At 38.5% G+C, this 23,102-nt stretch overlaps 1 protein-coding gene and 1 long non-coding RNA gene across 10 annotated transcripts in view; one reads left to right on the top strand and one right to left on the bottom strand.

Moving 5' to 3' along the window:
• LOC308198310 overlaps positions 1–21,806 on the top strand; it is a 38,045-nt gene extending 16,239 nt beyond the window's left edge. Inside the window, exons 1-2 of the long non-coding RNA XR_013953815.1 lie at positions 1–14,709; positions 14,807–21,806. The exon at positions 1–14,709 is cut by the window's left edge and continues 16,239 nt beyond it. This is a non-coding gene — a long non-coding RNA (uncharacterized lncRNA). The remainder of the gene's footprint in view (positions 14,710–14,806) is intronic.
• PARD3B (par-3 family cell polarity regulator beta) overlaps positions 1–23,102 on the bottom strand; it is a 538,356-nt gene that overhangs the window by 114,777 nt on the left and 400,477 nt on the right. The gene's annotated exons all lie outside the window — the stretch shown is intronic.

Here is a 23,102-nt window from a genome sequence, read left to right on the forward strand (position 1 = left end):
TCTGAGGCCATGTATTACAATGACCAGTTCAGACTAGGGAATGTGAGGACAGAGGCCTTGTGAAAAGAGAAATCTGGGAGCTTCAGACTAGTGAGAGAGATTTCCTCCTGTGTTCTTTTCAGCACGTACTTTTTCATCAGATAAATATAAATAAGTAGCACAGCAGTTGTTTAGTGAACAGCTTAGGGACATATTGTTCCCGCTGTCCTAATTTTCCTGACACAATTGGTAAATTTAGACATCTAATTAACAGTCTGTGCCATTTACCAGGTTACTCATTGCCTTTTTTTTTTTAAGGCCATCAATTAAGCTTTCCATACCTTAGACATATTCTCCATCTCCAGACTGAGCCCCAGACCCCTCCTAGAATGATTATAAATGTCCCTCACACATCCTCATTCTGTTTATATGGGTTTTGCATAGCTCCAGGGAGATGAACTAGGGTCATCTCTAAAACTAGTTTCAAAGTAATACTGTAATGCCTGCATGTGTGGGATGGAAACCAAACAGGACAAAGAATGGAAGAATTTACAGTTTAGAGTCAGCTGGAGTACAAAGTCATCCAGTAAGAGCCATACCATAAATCATCTTCAGCACATCTGTTGACATTGTCATAATTATATTCTCAAATCTTACTTTGTAGGTCTTGCTGTTTTATGGTTATAAACGCATATTTTTACCATTACTTATTTATCCTCTTTTGTGCTAGTAGCTTTTGCATCTAACACAAGATTTTCCATAGTGAAATATTTTTTAACCTCAGCAGTGACACTATTTGATTTCAAGTCCCTTTTTATCACAGATAGAGCAAAGGAAATTAAGAGCCATCAAATAAAAAGGAAGATCTTTTGCAAGTTCATTGCCACACACATACACAAAAGGAGCTTGTAATGCTATGACAGATATGCAAGTTTTGTTTGCAGTGTGAAGAATCTTTGACTAGATCAATGCTACAAGCCTGCAGTAAAGCGAATCCTCTAACAAGCAGTGCATTTATTATCACTTCTTTACTAAAGAATAACAATTATGTAGGATCTAAAGTGTATGCTCTCTGTACGCTCAGTGTATGCTCTCACTCCCTACAGAGGTAGTGTAAAATGGGTCTTCTAGTTTATGCTTAGCTTAAAAATAAATACGACAATAAGATGCATGTATACATCAAATTCCTCTAATGATATTCCCCTATCTGAGAAAGGTAGGTGCAGTGTGAAAAAGAAATCCCAAGAGAAAACCAGGTTCTCTTCACCCCTGTTTTGAGCTTCTGGACCATTCAGGTAATTGTCAGATTACCAGCACCAGAAGCAGGCAAAGAAAAAAACACTCTGCAGAGGTATCTACTCATACACGCTCAGAAGAAAGAACCCTTTTCTTCATTCTGTCACTAGTAACAATCAAACTAAAACTGCAAATGTGTTTACCCTGAAGGTCATGCCTGGATTACATGAAACCTGCTTCCAGAAATCCAGGAAGCTAAAAAAAATCAAAAAATACCTGCAATTAAAGTTTAGTGGGCAAAGATAATCCATAACATTTTGCAGTGGCTAAGAAAGCTTTGCTACACTTTTTTTTTTTTTTAATACATATGCTTTAAATGATCTTTTTAGGATACAGTACAGTTTGTTTTGGCAAATTCTCTGAAGAAGATAAGATACACAGCCCCATTGAAAGCTAGAAGGAAAAATTCTGACGCACTGTGTTCAGAGATCAGATATGTTGTAGTGAAAAATCCTGTCTGATGTCAATCTAACATCAAGAAAGAAAGGCCTCCACTGTGCCTCTCAGCAGCTTGCCTGACTTACCATGAAGGAGTCTGGCCTTAAGGGTCTACAGCTCCAGGCAGCCCAGCAGTCGGACCCTCCTAGGTCCCAAAGCCCTGAAAGACAGCTGTCCAGAGGAGCCCCCAAGCAGTCAGCTAGAGAGCTGTGAAAGGGAGCCAGGAGGAAACCCAACAACTCTTCTTTCTTGCTTTGCTCTGCTGCTGGCAGCACTGCTGCTACTCTGGCAGCTGCAGCCTGCTAGGAGAAGCCAGGGCTTCCAGGGTCCTTAACTCTGCACCAGCCAACCACTTTGAGTGCTCCTGGCTCTCTGGCAAACAATCTCAATGTCAAGGTTGGGTGCTCAGGGAAACTAACTTCATCCCTCCCTCAATTATTTTTAACTGGGTTCCAATTTTTGTGTTCTGTCTGGAGATGAAATGAGGGGCTCCTGAACATAATTTAGAAACAATAAACTGAGTAACACATGAGTTTTAAGGCTTTCTGCTTCAATTTCTTTCGTAGCTCTTTCATGCCACTGACAGATTTCTGCAGAAAAAGCAGTAACCTGAGTTTGCTGGAATTGTATTGCACAAATGCGTGGAACACAGTCGGGCTGACACAAAGAACTCTGCAGCATTTCCTATCAAGACATTCACGTCAGAGATCATCACAAAACTCCACAAATTCAGGTCAAGGAGGTTATTTTTCTGAAAGGGGAAAAAAATATTAGAATTCAAAATAAAAAAAGCTTCTTACAAATTTAAGCACAAGGTTGTGACCAGTGGCTAGTGAAAACCTACCAAATGTCAATGAATAGAATAATTATTACTGGTTTCCAAGGTGAAAGATAGCACCTTTGACTGAAGAGTAACAACTAACTTGGGTTAGCAGAAAGCTTGATTGAAACCATTATGTTTCACTCACTCTCTGTGGTTGATCATGCCTACGGAGACTTCCTTCATTATATAAAGCATGTAGGAGATAAATGGAACAAAAATCCCTAGGATAGTTAGGTCAGATGACATACACCACAGTGACACATTTTCCTCTATGAAGCCAGAAATTTCCAGTCCTCAGACACGATAGATGTGCTAAGTTTACTTTTCAGGGAGAAAAAAGGGTGCTGTTATAGTTCTGGCTAACCTTTGTAGAAATCCTTAATTCACAGAACAAGTGTGGAATCCTGTCTGGGAAAAGCTGATCTCCTGCTTCATGCCTTGAAGCTACTCCACGCTTTAAGTACCCTGACAAGATTTTGAATCAGACAATAAGGATGAAAGGGAGGAATAGAGTCTGTTGGGGCACAGAGAGGGAAAGGCGGGGCAGGGGGGAGGAATGAGAAGAGCAGATGGTAGCATTTGTTACGTTTTGCTTTTACAGTCCAAATAAGTCTAAAACCCAAAGTAACTATGCTGCTCCAATGTAATTAAGTGCTTCACTAATGTGAAAAACCTTTCTTTATGAGACACAGTAGAGTACAGAAGAAGGTTGCCTCTGAATGGCCACTCCAAAAAAACACCCTAATCAAAGACATTTGCCAGCCTTATCAAATACAGATGTAAAAAGTTAGGCACTGGAGAGCATCTCTGTTAGCAAAAAAAATTGGCAGCAAGTCTAGGATAGATTCAAGTACCTTAAAACAGAATTCAACTCTTCATCATACAAAACCCTAAATAGATTTGGAGGTTCTTCAAATTCCAAACACACAGAATAATGCTCAACACATGTCTGTCTTCAGTGTACTTTTAACTCAAATGCAAGTATTCGATAAACCAATCCAGACTGCTACTCTACAGTACATGAGAAACAAGTATGAAGTACTGACCTTAGTGGTGGAGGGGGAAATGCAGAAGTTGAAGAAGCTCCAGCTGCATTTCACCCGCAAAGAAATGTCCAGCTTCCACAGCTGATGGTTAAGATCTCGAGAATATTTGTTTTGTAAAATCACAAGCATGTTCCAAAAAGTTAGAAGGTGACATATCTACCTCCATACTAAAAAAAACCACACCACCACTCTTCTCGTTGGAAGAGAAAACAAACTCCATTTTCTAAAATGCATCATGAACGAGACTTCACTCCGTGTTATCTGTGAAGAATTAAGTACAGCTATCCAGAGCTCAAAATATAACTTAGAAGTAATGGGTTCTGTGATAAATTAAGATGTTCCTTTCATAGATTATAGCGCATTCCTGTCAGATTAAGGCATTCTGAGCCACGAAGCCAACCTAGAGAATGATTGGACCATTTTTTTCAATAATTGAAGGAATTATAAACCAACATTTATATTCTGAACTGTTTTCTTAAACCTCTTTCAGGATATTTTTCTGAAAGTTAAAATGAAATAAAAGCAGATTTATGTTTAAGCACTGCTTTACGGAGCAAGTTAAGCTTTGGAGTAACTCTATAAAGCAAGAAAGACAGCATGTGCAACTGACTTGGGTATTGTCCAAGAATGAGATGGAAAAAAGTAAAAATTATATCACATAAATGGTGGAAAGTGGAATGGATTTTTAAAGTAGTTTTAGGTTTTGGGCTTTATTCTAAGATATTTTTAGAAACCTAGATAATTTAAAAAGAAAAAAACCAGAGAGATAATGAGCACAATTAACTTGTTTCATGTACTCTAAAATCCCATCAACTACTTATTAAAAGGGGATCAAGATCTTTTTATTTTTTATTTTTTTTTCCCCATGTAGAACAACCTGTGACTGGACATACAACCAGGAAGCTACGTGTTTTGGTTTTGTTGTACGTCTCTCTTCCCAGAGCTCTAGGTCTCTTAATCTGCTGACCAATTAATTCCTGTTGTGAGTATGAGGTTCTTGTCTGCTTTTGTAAAGCAACGGCAGAGGTAAACAAGATGACAGGCTCATCCTCCCACTCTGTTTAATGAAGGTCTGCAGAAAGTAAAAACAACCCTGGACAGCTAGACTCAATCAGCCACCAGCAACAGAAATCTTTCCTGATCTATTTTGAACTGCACACCTCCACCGCCGTTACTACCTTGGGTAGCTGGCAAGGGGTGGGCAGCCCCCATCTGCCCAGGCCCTTGTGTGGGGGAGATGTGCATCCCAGATGAGAGCCTAGACACGTTATCAACCCAACTGCCCTCACAGTCAACAACGTGGCAATGGCAGAGTCCGTCCCCTAAAGCCAATGTAATATCCCCATCACTGGGAAGGATTTCTGTGCTCAGATACCAGGCCACAACTGTTCACCTGGTAGCAGAACAGCGTGAACATCGGAAAACTCCATTGATTCCTTCTACATCTAGCACTGTTTCGTTTACATATATCCATCTTATGTACTCATTCAGATGTCGCAGTAAGTAACCGATGCTTAACAAATATTATACTGATACCTTGTATTACAATTATTACAACACTCCCGCCAAGAAAAATGAGCTAAATCTTTGATGTGACTGAAAAACAAAACACTGTATAAAACTTACAGTTTTGGTATAAAACGTACAGAAATCTGTTGGCTCTTCAGCCCACTTCTTAATATCTACTAAAATTCAACTGCCTGACCTATGCTGCCCAAGATCCCTAAACGAATACTTGGGAGAGTCAAATAAACAACGTAGAACAGTAAAGCTAAAGAGATTACCAATTTCTCTCCTATTTCCTGCTGATCATTGCCAGACTATGTTTCTGCCCCAAAGTGCAGGCTTCATTATTAAAGATGGACAGAATACAAGCATATTCAGCAGAGGCCGGCTGTTCAGGAAATAGCTATAATTTGGTAAATAGCATAATAAACACTTGAGCATCCTTGATGCAATGGGTAATGAGCCAGTGCAGTCATAAGTACGTACATAATGTTAAGATTATACTGTATTTCACATTATATATCTCCACACACACTCACGTAGAGATGTCTGTATAATATTTCAACTATTGTATGTTTCCCTCCTGACATAAATTTACTACTTTTTCTCTGTACTTAGCTAGTCACTTGTAAAAGAAAACAGCATTTTACTTTCATTCTTTGCTATTTCTCTTCTGTTTTGCTCCTAGTATACCTACACGAACCATCAGAAGCTTTTGTTCATCATGGCAACTGAATGCTTTATACTCTGAAGCACCAGAGATCCTGGAACTAAATGCAATCTCACAGCAAGTCATCAGCATGTCTATAGCCCATGCAGTGGCAGCCGATTTAAATCCCCAGTCTCCATGCCACCATCGAGAATAATGACAAACCATAATATATCCCATTCATCTAACAGCTGAGAGGGTAATGAATTACAGAGATAATTCAGCCACTCACTATTAAAAGCTTACAACATTAAAAATGAAGGTTTTTTTGTTTTGTTTTTTATTTAAGGAAATGATCATATTTTCATACAATAGGAGTGAAACAGTATTATTGATTCCCAACTACATTATAAGGGCCAGCTTGTAACCAAGCCCTCAAATTGAATTAGTTTTTAAGTTAGCTTGAAACTCAATCCCAGTTCACATTGTTTTATTCCAAAGGCTGGAAATACCACTACTATTTAATAGAGTCTCTAGACTTTCTTGCTGTTATTTTTCTCTGACAGCATTACCACATTTTAATGCAACTGCAAATGTCCATAGTTGCTTTTGCCTAATACCATTCTTGCATTCTTAGTCAGGATTGAAAATGAAAAACAAACAAACATGAAAACAACCCCAAAAACAACAAACAATAGAAACCAAACAAGATCATCCTGCCCCAAAACAGTCTATACTGCATGATGCAAACTATGGAAAACGTAACCGAAACAAAGCCTATATTTTATATGCTGGGCTCCTAAGTCTGCATAGCCTAGAGTTTCAAATGAAATACCAGTGGCTGCATTTCAGAGCAAACCTGTTAAATTTTAGTTCTAAAAAAAATCTCTGTATCAAACAAGTACCCAATCAGTCCTTCCATCCATGGGATCTGGTTACCCATAGATTGTTCAGGTTAATCCAGTAACAGATGAAATATGTACAGAACTGAAAATGCTCCTTATGTACTATGGGTAAATGCATGTTTCCACAGGAGACTACTCAATCATTAGATGCAAGACACAGCATCTTCTAATATAAAGAGAGTTTTTAATACAGACCATCTGCAACCTATCAGCTCCATCTAAATGTCTACCCAGGGTCAATTAAAAAATACCTCAAAAAGTTTGATTCATAACCTTTTCACTTTCCCAAATACCTTTCTGCTGTTTGCAGAGTAGAAATCAGGAGGTGGGGAGAGGTGGGAGGAGAGGAGAAGGTCTACAAGAAAAATTAGGTTGTCAGAAAACGTCAATAGTCACAGCAAATCTTCTGTAAATGATTTTTGAAAGTCTGTTTCACTTTATATATAGCTGAACAATAATAAGCATGCCAACTTTCATTTTGAAAACAAGCTGAGAAGGGCATCTGTATCTGGACACCAATCGTAACCAGTTAAGACCAAGGAAAGTCCAGCGTCAGGATTTCTAAGAGGCAGACTGTGGAGAAAGCAGATTTTTGGCTGGCACAGGAAATACAGGAAGCTGATACTATGAGGCTCAATAGAGGGGAATGAAAAATGATTACATATTTTACGTTTATCCCTCTCTACAATTACCTTGAATGTCATGCCTAACTATTTCTTCAATTCGTTCATTCACTTGCATTATATGGTGGACTGCTTTGTAGTGCCTGGCAAAGGCTACTCCTTAAGAGGCCTTTCCTTCTCCCACCTCATTATGCCAGGAGTGAGCTCTCACTTCCTACAGTGTGCACTCTCCACAAGCAGAGCCCAAGGCAGCAGCAGCGCAGGCACCAGGCACTGGCAGGGGCAGGCGGCAAGATGCCCTTGCTGCCCCTTGCCCAAGGCACTGAGCCCAGGACAGGGGCGAGGGGGACCCAGAAGGGAGAGCACGACTGGGTAAGCTCTTAAATTAGTGTTCTTCTCTTTAACATTAGGAGACCTAGTGTCAGATCTACTTTTAACTAAGTAAGAGACATAAAGACAGGCAAAGATATGCCTTGATTTTCACATTTAGCATTCCCGCTCCACTCCTGGAGGGTTGACATTCTCTATTACCCATTTTCATCCTATAACCTTTCAGCTGAATCTGCTGAGTGGCCTTCTTACGAGTCTATTAGCTCATGATATTTGGTTTTCCTTTGTGCAGGCTTCTTTCTTTCCTCTGAACATTTCAATGCCACACTAAATCCTACCAGATCCTTACGGGCTGCAGCAGGCACTTGACTGGCCATCACCGTCTCTTTCTCACAGCTAGGAGTCAGTGCTTTATCAGAAGTTTATTACATACATTTTTGGATCATGGAGTTGTTTCCACTTAAAGTTCCTCTTAGCTCCACTCCATGTTCTAGTAACGTCACAGGCTGGAGTTTCAGAATTAATAGCAGTAATGACTTTACAAAAGAGGTTACATTTTTCAGTCACATCATGCATATCTTTTTATGATGTTACACCTTGGGTTCATGGTCCTCTTCCTAACGTATTACAAAAGAGCATTTCTCTTTCCTAAGCTACTAGATTTTACTAAGCAAGCAGACTGTAGAGGTTATCAGATTTTCGTTTGGTATGCCATTTTTCTTTGTTTTACAGTAGTAACATCACAAATTGATATTTTAATTTCAAAATTGTCAAGTTCTGTATTTCCACAATATACTGTTCAAGATTTTAACTAAAGTGACTCTTCAGAGTAATATCCATCTATTAAAAGGTTCTAGAAGTGAAAAATGTGTAAAAATAGGTATTTTCAATTAACGCAAACTTATTCTTTTTCAGATTTAGCCTGTGAGAAATATTTGAGTTATGTAATATCAGGCAAAACGTCCTATGAATTTTAAAATTCTCAGGAACAGAAAACCTGTTTCCTTCCCTACCCAACACCGATTGCTGCACGACAGAAATAGTACTTCACAGATTTGCTTCCTCTGGGAATTCATCAACCATATATAACTAGGGAAATAAACCAGGTTTCACCTACTGTTTAATCCTTTTGGCCCTAAACAATCAGCAAAACTAATGGACAAAAAGCTAAATTTGATTCTTTTTCATGAATTGCTAGGCTAAATTCTACCTATTATTCCTGTAAAACACAAGTCAAAAGTATGGGATGGTAAAGATGCAGCTAAAGGAAGAATTTAGTCTCAGAAATCTTTGTATACCAGTGAGAACAAATGACTAGCAGGAATACCTTTATGTTTAGATAGCAGTTTTCAGGATTAGCAGGTGAAGGGTATTTCTGAATAAAATAAAGTAATATATATATATATATATATAAAACCTGATACTGAGTTATTGAAAGAAACACAGAAACTCAATAAGCTATTTTTAGGTTCACTATTCAGGGAAGAATTGGACCTTATGAGCACTCAGTTTCAAGCTAGGTTCTCCCCAGGAAATCAGAAAAACACATTTATCACTCTGAACTCTACATAGAGCTGGGACTAGGGTTAATTCTCCTACACCTTTACAACCCAAAGGAAAAAAGCATTAGTCACAACTTGAGAGTGGCACACTTCAATCTCACAGATGTATGTGGGTTGCATCCAGTACAAGATTTCCATCAATTTCCACAGGCTTTGACTTGGACCTGGAAAACTTTGCCACAAAGCCATTATGTTTACTTTTTTTTTTTTTTTCTGGTTTAAACCCAATCCATATCTCCTTGAAACTTTTTTTTTTTTTCTTTCTTTAGGAAGACAGGATGCTCTCCACTGTTTTGAAATAACTGTTGGTTATTTAGGTTCCCAAAACTCTTCTTTCTGTTCTGCCACAGTTCGTATTTCTATTTCATTTTCTGCAATCAGGTCTGATCACTTGTGCAGCTGATCCCCATTCCTTCCACTGCTGCCATGAAACAATAAACATTTTTAATCTCAGCCTCATCACTGGTCAGGCAAATTTAGTTGTAGCTTCTGGAATTTTTCTGTTGTCATTGAAATGCACAAATGGTAGCAGCATTTTGAAAGAAACAGGTTATAAAACCTGCTTGTTACAGTACTCTCTTGGGTTTCTTTGTTCTGTTTCAGAACTTCTACAGTATATTGACTTTAATAAAGTTTTGTTTTTTGCATGAAACCAACATGGTTATTATGAGTCCAAGTTCCAGAGTGGACAGATACTGAGAAGAAAATGCTCTGTTAAAGGTCTGTAACGATCTTTCTGTGCTCAGTCAAATGGATAGTCATCTGTGTTGATTCAATGAAACTTGTCTGTGCCATTCAATACAATTGATCACAAGATGCTTTTATAGAGCATTTGGTTATCCTTGAAATTTGGTGTGCAGAGGCCTTGGAAAATACCCACAGCTTGGGCTGTTCTTCAGTGAATACACTTGTTTATAGCCAGCAGTAAAATTGTTATTTATCTTGCTCCCTGTACACATTCAGAGGAATTCTGTTCAAAACCCACTGTCTCATTCTTGATAGCAACAGCCACTTGGTGATTTTAATTAAATCTCATGGCTTTAATTATCTTCATGCAGACACTGTATCAATTTGTTTTCCAATTTTGTACTTTTCTCCTCCTCCCTGATGTATTATTTTGGTCTCCCTCTCTCCTCTTTGGTCAGCCTTTGAAATTGGGTGCCTGAGAAGGCTACCAACCAAACAAGACATTGTTTTTGTTGGGGGCAGAGGGTTTGTGTCTTTGGTATTGCTTTTTAAAGCTCATTTAAATTCGATATTTACAAACAGAGTGAAAATCTCATACTTCTGTGCTTCATTTACAATCTTCTCCTTTTAGCTTGTAAAGTGGCATGACATTTTATGCGACCAATTTAATTTTTTAATTTTTCTTTTTCCTCCTCTGATCACTGCTGTATATGAAATCTCTGATTTACAGATTTCCTTATTAACCTTTATATTTGTAGGCTTATTTTAAGACTGCATCTGCCTTGCATGGTGATTTCCTTACATCATTAAACTGAAACCTAGATGTTCAACATCAAGTTTCCATAAAGCCAAATGGAAAAATTATGATGTAGCAGGTCTAAACACTGCCATACAAAAGATATTTGCCCCTCTGGACACAGATTTCCCTCTACAGAAGACAGCAGTCACAGTTTCAATCTGGCTGGCATTTTCTAAAGTTAAGATGCAAGAAACCTGCTCAAGTTAATGACAGTACAAACTCGCCAAGCTGTCACCTACCTGGAACTGCTGCACTAGCACTAGAATAAAATCTCAATAGAAAGTTCTAAGACATTACAATACTACTGTGATTAATATGGTATCAAAGTCAACAGAAAGCAGCCTCATGAGACTGACTTAACATTTGACCAGTAAATTGGATCCATTATATGTAATTTGTGTCCCAAGGTACTCAGTGAATGGCCAATGTAAACAAAATAAACAAAGACTGAGAAAAACAATAAACTGACAGGCAAGATCAACAAATGGTCTTGGTATCTGATGAAGCCATGAATACAATACTCTGTTAAACATGCTTTTTCTCCAAATGTGGGATGTTTCAGCATGCTTGGGTCCATCTGTGTCCTTGAAAAGATGCATAAGATGCACAGTGATGTGATGAGACTATTCTGTAAAGAAGCTCCTTTTAACTTATGTAGGCTGTAAGGACCTCCTTGCTCCTGTCCCCAGAGTATTTATAGTACTTGCACATGTAAATCTACCACCTCCTCTTCTAACTTTTTGCTGTTCTCATTATAGAGACAGAAATAGCCTGACAAAGAAAGAAACCCAGCGTTTACTTGATATTCTGGAAATTAATTATATAATACTTTTAAAGATTTATGTGCTAATCCACCAGTTCCATAAAAATACAAGAATACAAATAACAGTTTAAAATAGCAAAGGTAAATATGTAGAGCAAAGATGACAGAAAAGTATATACTGCAACTGTAGTTTATTGCTTTGCTCTCTGCTGGATTGAGGATTCAGTAAGTTATTAAACCACTCAGGTAAATAACTAGTTATTCAAAATCTCAGTTCTCAGATTATTTTCTACTCTAGGATTGTTGGGAACTTTTTTTTAAATTTCATTTTCCCCAGTGACAGGTCATTTTTTCTATGCTACACTTCCAATTGCATACAAGCTCATGGACAGCACTTTACGCTATAGTGTAAGTTTTGTACAGCAGGTCGAGGCTGGTAGTGATCTTTCTCCCCACCATGACAGGATCATCATCTTTCAATTTCTTTAAACTGTAGCCTAAAACCAAAAAAGATTAAACTCACTCTCTCCAATCTGAATATCCCCACAAGATAGAAGAATCTGATATTTAAGCCAGGATAAATGTTAGGGATGAATTAAATGAATATACTTCCATTAGAGTATTTTTGTTAGCATACTTCAGACTGCCTATAACTTGTTGTGCTTCTAATTAGAATGACAGAGCACACTTTGTTGGATTGTGGCTTCCTTCCTACTCTCTAACATGCAGAAACATACAAGTCTTTGTAAAACACTGAAATATCTCTACCACACAGATTTTTAATAGTACTTTCCATGTAGGAGGATGCAATAAAACCAAATCCGCTTTATTACAGCATTGGAGACTAACGCCAGTTATCCACTCAGAATTTGTAAGCTTGCATGCCAAATCAGTTTTCACCACTCACTGGGTATAACATATTTCACAGGCAAATTATGCAGCTTACAGAGAACTAGCACCATAAGATTTACAGGTCTCATCGTGGTCTTACAAAACATTGACAGCATTTACTACAGATGCAGAAATACAACTTCGACTTTGTAATTACTGAAATTAGCATGTATCTCCCACGCAGGAACAAAACACTACTGCTACTGGCAGACAGAATTCAAAGCAGAACTATACACAGCAATCTCTCTACATTACTTCCCAAACCACTTCAGTCCTGAGCTCCTGGAGCTCTGCCTGAGCCTGCCTAGAGCACCCTCCATTGTTGCAGATGAATGGTGGTTTGGGAAGCAAAACATGCCAACCACGCTAAAACAGACTAAATAGGAATTCACCAAGAAAAAGATGGAGCTGAGGTATTCAGAGATGATAATAACTTGACTTTTTAAAGGAAAGAAATATTTGCTGATTTCTTTAGATTAATTTCATTCAAGTTATGCTGCTGTTTATATTCTAGTCCTAGTAAAAATGATCTGCTGCTGCAAAATGGAAAGTTTTTTTTTTAAGAGCAGTGCATTTTTGGTTTTGCAAAATCTTCACCTTTTGACAAACCTCTTATGTTAAGAATTATAGTGCAGACTGCATCAACACAAACCGACAAAAATCAATAATTTAAAAATGTGTGTCACTAAGGAGACTAAATGAATGAACATGAGCTTCTTTGACAGTCCTCCCTCACTGTCTGTTGGGGAGGCTGAACAATTCAGGAGCACGAGAATGGAAACAAGCACCTCCAAATGCAGAAGAGGATATGGAAAACATACTTAGAGGGGGGAAAAAAAGAAAGAAAGCTAACTTCTTTGAATTGTTTATTTCCTCAATCTAATTTTAATTAAAAACAGAACATGAGGATGTCTGTTATACTAAGCTACTGTAATACAGATTTCCACATTAGAGGATAAAAAGCCAAACAAAAAGTCGACAGAGGTAGAATGAGCAGTGCCTGACTCATTACTCACTGAGGTTCTTTGGCTAGAAAGAAAATAACAGAGAACACTTCTGGCCTTCTATCACCAGAAAATAGCTTTAAAATTCTATTTGCACATTACCACCCAACCTGATAGTCTAGGGTTAGTGTGAGGCCAGGTATTCACTGCTTTTAAATAAGGGGGAATGAATGGCACAGGCATCCAGTTCCTTACTTGAAACCTAATACTAAGTTAAATGCTGAGGAACTATTGTAAATACTTAGTGATCTGTTTATCTTGTACTACATATACACACAGAGACAGACGATTTTTTGCCTTGGGAGTCAACTTATAAGACGATTATTTTTATTTTTTGGTTCTAAACTTGTGGCTACACAGCAATATATCTCGTCTCTCATATATATAGATATATACACACACTCCCACACAGTGCTAGCCTGCATCATGTCAGCGTTTGTTTAACATTTTATATTTGCTGAGGTTCCTTTTTATTCTTTGGTCACTGATTCTTCCCAACAATTAAAAAAATTAAGAAATGGGACAAAAGTGGAAAATTGCAAAACCAGAAAGGGAAAAGGAAGAATACATCTTGATTTTCACAATGAAGAATTTTGCAAAGACTTCTAAGGAGGAAGAGCAAATTCTCTCAAACATGCCTGGCCCAAGCCAAGACCTTAGAGAAGTCGTTTCAACGGAATGAAGGAAGCAAGCAGTGCAGTGTTCTTTGAACGTAAATACTTCTGTGAGGGGCGCACTCAATAGCATCATTAACTTCTATGTCAAGCATCATGCAGCATCACGACCACTGAGAAATCAGCAGTTGCTCCTCACGACAAGGTACAGAGGAGAAGCAGCACATGCAGCAGAGCCCGTACTAACGAGCTCTGCTAGGCTTATCAGTCGTGGCTCTGCGTAAGCAGGGTAAGAGCAAGGACAAGAGAGAGCCCAGGGTGGAGCGCGAGGTAGGGAGAGGAAGAAAAAGTAACAGGAACAGAAACCTGGGGACAAACAAAGCATCGTCAGGGGATGGAAGCGGTGAGAAGACGGAGTTAACGCTGCAGCTGAATTGAGCAGGAACCACTGGGTAAGGATCAATCCCACACCTTTGCTTTTGCTTCCTTAAAGATTCCTATAAAACGGGGTGGGGTTGGAATGGGACAACCAAACGTGGTGCAGAGCAGGAAGCTGGAAAGAGCTTTTCTTTCATCCTACTGGTGGCTGGAGCTAGAAAGCAGGAGCTGGGGTGGAAGGGATCTGAAAGCCTTACTTCCTCACTCGTTTAGGCCTGCCAACATTCACACGCGCTGTCAAAGTTCTACAGCAGGGACAAATCTGAGGCAAGTTGAAGGGCTATGTAAACTCCTCTCTGCACAGACACACTGCAGTACGTTGCAGTAGGAATTGTGCTGCTGAGACAAGCTGGCTGGTAAGTGTTAACAGTTGCTCAAAGCAATATGTTACCACACTGGTCTGTTAACACAGACCAAACTGGGAAGGAGATGAAGTTCATGCTGTGCTGACAGGGGCAGGCGAGAGCAGTCAGAACAACGACCCAGCAACCTGATCCACAACAGAGACTGAAAAAATCTGGAAGCAACCGGTTGATAGGAGGAGTCCAAACAGAAAGGGAAGAAGCTACACTGCTTCTTTTGTGTGGTCAAGTCTTCAGCGAGATGGGTAAGAAGAGAGCAAATTTTATATGGCTTTATTGAGGGGGTTTAAGGTTCACTGCAAGATGACATCCCATGTAGCGGCTTTTGTGAAGGGGGGAAGGTGCCGCCACTTGCTGTGATGATGGAGCAAGGAAATAAAGAGGGATGGTTGGCAGAGAAAAAAATGAATTTGCCCGTGTTACATTTGGAATGACAAGTCAATTTTTCCTAGCAAGAAGGCATAAAATCAGGATAAAAGATAAAGGGTCAACTTTATTTCTGAGCCGTTGTATTCTGAACCGCACTTCTGAAGGTGGAAGTATCTACAGCTAGGAGGCAGGAGGAGGAGGAAACCCCAGCTTAGCATCTGATGTGCTAGCAGTGGCAAGGAAGGTGAAGGGTGAGCTACCCAGTACTGTCAACTGTTCTTCCAACAGCACAACAGCAGAAGGCTGAGCTTGCAAATTGGTCTAGGCTTGCATCGTATTTTTTTCCATAGAGAAAAGAGACCAAAGTTTGCTAAAAATTGATGGGACTGTAAGCAATAATGAGGAAAGGTCAAAGGAGAATGGAGAGATGCCCTGTGGAAGTAAGAGACTGGGCAGTACAAGATTAACAAACGAGAAAAATTGGAATCACTGGAAAAAAAAAGTAAAAGGAAAGAGTAAAAAGTCCTCAGCGAAGGAATTGTCCTAGTGACCAGAGGAGAAGTGAGAGAAAATCATGCAAAAGCTTACATTTTTTAGTTTTCATTTTCTTAAAAATAGAACTATTTGTCTGCTATACTTTTACAGAAATAGCTAAAATAGTTTTTAAAATCACGTACTTTTTAAACATTAACCAAAAAAATGTTTATGTCAAGCAGGGAAATGTTTTTTGCTTTATTTATTTTTAAATAAGCATTAAGGATAACCTTTGTATAAGGATAACTGAGGCCCAGAGCAGCTAAGCGAGGTAACCAGTGTCACCAAGGAACTCAGTAGCAGAGCAGGCACTTGAAACAAAGTCTCAGGCTGCTTCCTATTTCCTAAACCATCTCTTGCCCACTTTCTTTCAAAAATCCTGGGTGGAAAAGAAGAGGGAGGAAAGAGGCAGAGTGGTTCAAACGGGTCATTTTTTTCTGAGCCTAGCATACTTCATATTCTCTGAAATTGTGACTACCCCAAAAGGAGCTTTGTTCCTTTTATATGTCAGCAAAACAAAAGGTCAGCCTATTGAAATATTGGCCAGGTCTGACTTTCTTCTATTAATAACAAGTAGAGACACATTTTTTAAAGTAATAGTTAAATAAATGGCTACATGTCTGCAATCATTTCAACTTAAAATGTCAACTGGATTTGAGATGCCATGTGCATTTAATCAATGACTCTGAATTATAATATAAATATTACTTTGGTTTGACTGCTTTGTCTGGCATAAATCATAATTCAGTGAGATGAGCACATTTCATTTTCTCTACAGATGGCTGTTAATGGCAATACCTATTAAACTGGCACCTGCCAGCACTTTGTAGTTAAGGAATCTGTCAGGAGCCCCCTTCTGTGTAATTTCTCTGTTAATTGTTGTCTCCCCACCACCGCAGATCCCCAAATTACCAAGTTCACGTTACAAGAAATACTGCACCACAAAATCAGCAAAACTGCTTTTTTTTTTTTGTCTTAAGGCAGAATTCCCTTCACACAATATTCCTGAGCAAAACATGTATTTATTAGTTAAAATGCAGCCCAGGTAGCATGACTTTAAACCCTCTAGGATCTTTGACCATAATGCACCTGTACTACATACAGAAATACCCAATGTACCGTAACTTAGACGGAAAATCTGGTATTCATGTTTTATCCCCAGACAAGAGATGGATTTTAAAATTGGTAACAGCCACGTATACTGAATGAAGGATAAACATACTGCCACAGTGTTGTTGATGAGGGCATAACATCAAAAATAACTGTGCTTTTTAGGACTTTTTTTTTTTTCACCCTCTTGAGGAGTGGTGTCCTGGGAGAGAGGAGACAGACACTTAGAAGAAACACGCCACCTCCAGAAAGGACCTACTCGTATTTCCAATAGGAGCTTACTTTTATTTTAGTAGGTGTGGCATGCCCAGAGGTCAATAGCGAATAGGCTAGCATGCATTTAATTAGACACATCACAGAATTTAGTGCACATAGTTAATCCTTACAGACAAAGCATGCAGCTTTTTTTTTTTTCCCTTAGTAATGGCTTGAATAATGATATTTTAACTTGAAATGAACATGCAACTATTTCACAAAAAGCATGCTCCTTGTAAACAGTTTGTAATTTCCAGTCCTTTCAAATAGTCAGAGGGAACTTTCTGCTCTGATCTGTTAAGTAAATATAAATCTCGTTATCCAAGTTCAGTAATGAGAGTAAGGGGTCTATTCTTCTTCACTGCACTTGCATACATCTAATGTTAATGAGATTTATGCATGCATATTAAGAAGAGAACAGATGCTTAATTAAACAAATAAGCCTTTAGTAGGCAGTCCACGTGATCATTTTTAGTACAAAACCCCCTTATTTTCTCTATTTTAGTCTGACTATGAATGCAGCCAAGGAGGAATCAATACAGTGGAGGAAAGGAAAAGGGATACACAAATTAAGATCCTTCTCCTTTTTTAGTTTAAAATACTTGATGAACTTGAGATACATTAAACCGAATAGGCATCTTATCTCACTCATACTCTTGTGTTCTTAAAAGGAAACAGGAGTTTTATTTACCAATTTATATATTTGGAAAGTGGGAATATTTATGAGGAAGTCAAGGCCTCTCAACAACTAATTTGCCTCATTAACTGATGCTGTGTGTCTAATACACATGCACGATCCATCTTGGATTGTTTCACTATTGAGAAAAAAATCTAAAATAACTTTACCCTAATTAATTATAATTTAATCTAGTCTTGTGGTGTTTTTTTCTGTCTATCCATGTCCATATTAATTTCCAGCTCAATATATATATGTGTAAATATAAATAAATATATTTTTAAATATATAGGAGCATGTACACACACGCACACACAGAAGAACACACACTACCCCTCTCCATCAAATTGCATCATTATTGTATGCTCTTATTAATTATAATGTTAACTTTTCCTCCCCAGTGCTTAACTTCTCAGGGCAACAAAGACCAGAAAATAATTTTCTCCATAAGCTGTCATAGTGCTATACTTAATGGAAGGCAGTATCTGTACATTATGCGATCTACTCTGCAATACCATTACGGGCTCAATGGTGCTGGTTGTAAAAGTATCATTCCAAGCACAAGGCCTATAATAGTAATAATGAAAAAAGGGTCATTTTTGTCTTCCAACTAGAATGAAAAATTAAAATCACTAACGCACTTAGCTGAAAGGAAAGTTGGCAAATTAAGGGGACAAAAAATAAAATATTCATGGCGCATATTGTGAAATGGAAGGTAAATAATTTAAGATGAACTGTTATGTGAGAAAGCGTATAATATCTAAAGAAGAAAAAGCAAGATGCAACTGATATACACATATTTCTACTTTCTTCACTTGCATGTACACACGTACGTGCACACGTATGCAAGCTGTGGTTGATGTGCATTGGTTTTGAGGTCCATGCATTTTCTCACCCATACAAATTTTGAAAACATTCACCAGTGAACTAGTGAAGTCAAGTTGACAAGAAATGCCTTAAACCAACAAAAATTTTTTGTTCCCTGAATCCCGTCTAGAAAGAAAGACTGAGAGGGTGTGCTTCCATTGCACTCCAGTTTGGCAAAACTCTTTACTTTTGAGTCCCCAATACTTGCTCATAGGGTGTTTTTTAAAAAATAAAAATAATGAAAAAAAAAAAGATTTCAACATACTGGCTTCTGCCTACGGGGAGCTAACCATTAAAATGTCATTGGTGTGGCCACAGTCCGTTAGCTAACTTAACTTCGTACTCATAAAGTGGAAAGGGCTACCCAGAATTTTTACAATTGTTATCTGGAAAAGGTAGTAAGAGAGCCATAGAGTCAGGTTTATTATATGCCAGGACTGTAACAACTGCAATGGGATTAGCATATGGAGCAGCAATGCAATACACAGCAGAGGTCATATTCCCTTGGTGATTTAAAGGTTCGGTCTTTCTCCAACTTAATTTAGAAAGCAACTCAAAGCCTACCTTTGTTAGAAAGGAATATTTTGACAGGATTTCAAAGCAAGGCAATAACTATAGATCACAAATTTAAAATCCAGTGTTCATCACCTAGTCAACTGAGGAATAATATTTTTATTTTTAGATAAATCTCTTGGTTAGATTGGCTTTGTATTCCTGGTGCTAATTGATAATGCATTTTGCATTAGTGCTCAGCATCAGGGATTTCTACTGCCCTGCACCAAGGGGTTAATTAACCCTTCCAAACAGCTTACAAAGCCACCTTACATGGCCTCTGACAGCTCTAAAGTAACAACACTACAGACTCCCTTTATTCAAAGGCTCGAAAGATGTCGTTTCACTATAGCGTTGCTCATGAAAATACAAAACACCTTCAAAAAGATGCACAGAGAATCTCATCTGAGCTACAGCAGTCCCCTCAAGACTCACCGTGCCCTGAAAGAATCAGTCAGTCCAATGTAAGAAAGGGACTGAACCAAGAACTTCATGTAGTACTGCATAACCTTGCTCCTGTGATGCATCTGCATAGAATTGAATATTATTTTTGTTCCAAGTTTCATCATGGATGCTAGGGACTGACTTTTTCCTGAGACTGCAGCGTAGATTTAGTCACATCTCCAGTAACGATGGTATTTAATGTAGTTGTTTTCCTGATATACATTAGCAATTTACTTTGACGTCTGTTGTCTAGCATTGGGTTGTTTTAGTGAGCTATGATGGTGCAATGTGCCAGAAAATATCAAAAAGTAAAATAATGCTTGCTTAGCTGATGCTGCATACAAACAGTTAATCAAGTCAGCTTCTGTTGTTCTTTGAACAGCACATACGCAGATCCAATCCTAAGGCAAGCAATATATGCACCAGGACCAACCAAACAAGAAAACACAAACACTATGTAGTCACTTTGGATTATAGAAACTTAACTAACCAGTAATAATCAGTGTCATCTGCATTTCAGATCTCCAGTATATCAACCTACTTTGCTCCAGGAGCAGCAGTCGCTAAAATGTGGCAGCCAGGAGTTCCAGTTCATACTACAGAAAACAGGACATTTTTAAAAACAAGGATTACAAAAATAAACACATGATTTCTTGATGGTCTCCCTGAATCACAGTCATCTAAATAAAGCTTCAATCCAGGAAAAGCTTAGCAGGAAAGCAATCTTTTTTTTTTCCTCTTTTTTTTTTTTTGTATGTGTAAAAAAAGACCAGGAACTACAAGTAAATAGCAGCTGAGCAACAGATGAGGCACTAAGTGAAATCTGTTAGCAACTGCTAACAGCTTTGCTATTTTCTGTTGTTAAATTAAAAAAAAAAAAGCAAAAAACCAATGCAGTAGCAATTCCAATATGTTCAAAAAATCTCAGATGCAAAAAGACTAAAGTCCAACACTTGCACTTTCTTGTACTACAGATAAATACTTGGGTTTGGTTTTAATACCTTGATTTGCTTTGTTATTGATTAAAAGGCAGAAACAAGCCAATTCACATGGATATACTGTCAAGATAAAACATGTTACAGCTATAAACATGTCTCAGTGAGTATAGCACAAAACCTCCATCATATACATGTGCGACTTTTAGTCTCAAATTGTACTTTTCTTTGTCTCTTACACCTGACTGCCAGTCATTCTGCCCAAAGTGCCAGAAAGTGTATGTGCCTTCATTAGCACTGAGCTTTCTGGTGACATCTCAGGAACACTTTCTATGTCCTGGTCCAGGAGCTTCCCCCACTGATGATCATTTCCTATGTATTTCAGTGCAATTCTGACATGGGTTCAGCAAGCTTGTTTTCCTGTTTAGGTGGAACTACATGGCACTGCAGAGCTGACACGGTTCAGAGCAACGCAGTCCAGAAATTACATGGAATACAAATGCATCCCTGTGGGTCTTCAGTTGTCAGTAAGACCAATCAATTACACGGCTGCAGTCACTTGACTAGCTTGAAAAACTCGTGGAATTGCACTGTCCCAGTCAGATATAACCTTTTTCCACCTCTGCCACCTGCTTCAGTAACTTCTTTTCTCCTGTCAGTATAGCAGGGGCTCGGTTCCCTATTCCTCATTTTGGTGAAGTGTCCCGCATGGGGAACCACAGTACAGCTACTACTGCATCTGCAACAGGCACACTACAGATTTCCTTCTCCACTCAGCTTTCTGCTCCCTTATGATGTTTACATTTCCTGTGCCTCCTAGGGCAGGTTTCCCTTCCAATTTGAACTCGGCATGTCAAAAACTGAGCTCATCTCTGTTTCTAAATACTTCTCTCTACTTTTCTCTTAAACTACCAGGAATTAGTAGTCACCTTGCCTGCTGCATAAGTTCACAACTTTGTCGTCTGCAGCTCCTTTTTTCCTTCCACAGATGTTCTACCAATAAAACATGCCAGTTTCATCTCCACAATGTTGTAAAAAATCTGGCTGTTTCTTTCCATCCGTGCTGCTAAAACACTTGATCATTTAAACCTTCTTACTGCAGTCTCCTCCTCCCTAGTCCTCCTGACAATCTCCTCACTCTTCATATCATTGCAAACTCTAGTGTGAAAAATACTTCTTGAATCTAGTATTTAGTCAGTACTCAATCCCTTCTAAGTTCCCTGATTCTTTTGCCATTCTTTCTTTAAAAAATATTCATATTCACAGTTTTTGCTTTTCACATCACCCACAGCAGTTTTTCCCTGAAAAAAAGACTGGTCTGGTTTTGTTCTACTTGAGTAGGCAATATGGTCCCTCCAATTCTTTTGCAAACCCATACTGTTTGCACTTGTTCCATCTTTACAGCTCATTACCCTTCTTTCACTTTTAACATGGCTAGGGGTTCCTAGGACTCCTACCCTCTCAGGAAGGAATTTGTTTTCAAACACAATTTTGAAAATTTTGGGAAGAAACACTGACAAGGACAGAGAACCTCCCAAAACCTCCCAGCTGAGCCGTTAGTTCTTACAAACAACAACTCCTCTGTTCTCTATAACCTGTTCCCACCACCTTTGTGGCTTTGTACAGATTTTCAATGGACAGAAATTCTCAAATGTGCTGCCATCCAGATAAATATTAACAACCACCACTGTCTACTGGGAAGACTATCTATTGAAATAAAAACACACATGAAAAGAACAGATGTATAAAGCTTGCACACCACCAAAATATGAAACACGTTCTGAAAAAGTAAATCTCTAAGAATGGTAACCCATTGTTCTTAGCTTTGCATATTGATCATTATCAGATTTATTTATTTATTTTAACTACAATCACTTGTCTTGGATTCTGATGCCATCCCCTGCTCTTTCTGGGTCACCCCTGTAAGAAAGACCTTGTACTTCAAATTTAATCAATTCTGCTAGCAACACATGAACCAGAATACTTATGCTTTTGTCAGACCTCTGTGTCACTCTCCTCTTCCCCCAGTCCTATTTGCTACAAAGAGTTAAGAAGAATGGAAATAGACAAAGCTTAACATACACAAAAAGAGAGTTGCTCAAGTCACCCTCCTAATTATTCAGTGTTTTGACTACAGTTCCGTGTTAAGCCCTATTTCTTTAAACGGTATGAACACAAATGCACGTGCAATGCACAGGTGTGAGTATGTGCCTCTCAAGCATTCCTAAAGAGCTCCATTTGAATGCAGAGTGGTATACCCATACACCTTTATCTTACTAACATTAACAACTGCTGGAATCATGCAAACTTGGCACATAAGCATGCCTGTATATTTTTGACAACCTCTCTTCAGTGTTCAGCACTCACTAGGGCAATTTGAAGATTCCTATTGATGATACATGGAAGCAAATCAGCTAAAATTTTCCATAACAGTATAAAACATAAGCTATTTGACACCAGAGGAAATATTAATAGAGAGCTGCAATGCAAGTTCATGTATCAGTGTCCTAATGAAGATCATTGCAGAGTGAATGATGTCACAGCAGAATTTCACAGACTACTAGTTAAATACACCTCTGTCTAGGCAATGATTGTGGCTTTTGTATACACCTGGCTTGTCTACAATACAGCATGCTAGCAAATGC

The sequence above is a fragment of the Anser brachyrhynchus genome (genome assembly GCF_964034855.1).
Source record: "Anser brachyrhynchus genome assembly, chromosome: 7".
Lineage (NCBI taxonomy): Eukaryota > Metazoa > Chordata > Aves > Anseriformes > Anatidae > Anser > Anser brachyrhynchus.